Source organism: Psammomys obesus, unplaced genomic scaffold, assembly GCF_907164565.1.
Source record: "Psammomys obesus unplaced genomic scaffold, mPsaObe1.curated_primary_1811, whole genome shotgun sequence".
Taxonomy (NCBI): domain Eukaryota; kingdom Metazoa; phylum Chordata; class Mammalia; order Rodentia; family Muridae; genus Psammomys; species Psammomys obesus.
The window spans coordinates 13,267,355-13,268,191 of record NW_026596125.1 but is presented as its reverse complement, the minus strand read 5'-3'; positions in this window follow the sequence as shown (position 1 = coordinate 13,268,191).

Genomic DNA, 837 nt, shown 5'->3' with positions numbered 1-837 from the left:
CCTTCCACCACCCCAACACCAGGTACAAGAGGAGGTTAGTGGGGAGATGGGGCGTAGCTCCCTTTAGCTACTGTTTAGGAACTTAGTTCCTTAGGGCAAGTCCAGTCTTCATTTCAGATCTCCAACTTCTCATCAAATTGCATCAACAGCACCCAGGAGCATTAGGGGAAGAGTGCCAGCATTCTTCTTTCTTGGAGCAACCCCAAACTGAGCTCTGGCATTTATTTCCTCTCAGAGTCCTTGGAATTAAACTCTCTGCATCTGGCAAAGTTTCAGAGCCTATACAAGGCAAATAGTTTGCTGCTGTGGACATTCTGAATCAGCCCCATATTCCACACCTGGGATTAAAACAAAAACATGTTTCCATAACATAACTGAGTTTTTAAAGACACCAAAACTTTCCAGCACACAGAACGCTCCTGATGGTTTTCACAAGAACATAATTTTTGTTTTCTTTCTTAGGCCTTTTTATGAACTTTAAACAGCTTGTGTAATTACATAAGTAGGAAGAAAAGATTTTTATTTTTTTAAGGTTTATTTATTACTTATACAGTGTTCTGACTGAATGTGTGCATGCACACCAGAAGAGGACACCAGATCTCATTACAGTTGGTTATGAGCCACCATGTGGTTGCTGGGAACTAAACCTAGAACCTTTGGAAGAGCAGACAGTGCTCTTAGCCTCTGAGCCATCTCTCCAACCCAGAAAAGATTTTTTAAACCCTAAAATATCGAACAGTGGTTTTAGAACTTTATCTATTGTCTTGTTTAGCCTTTATTGTTTCTCTCCATGACAGTAAAATCCAAGTGGTGAAGAATTTAATTTTGTTACTATTG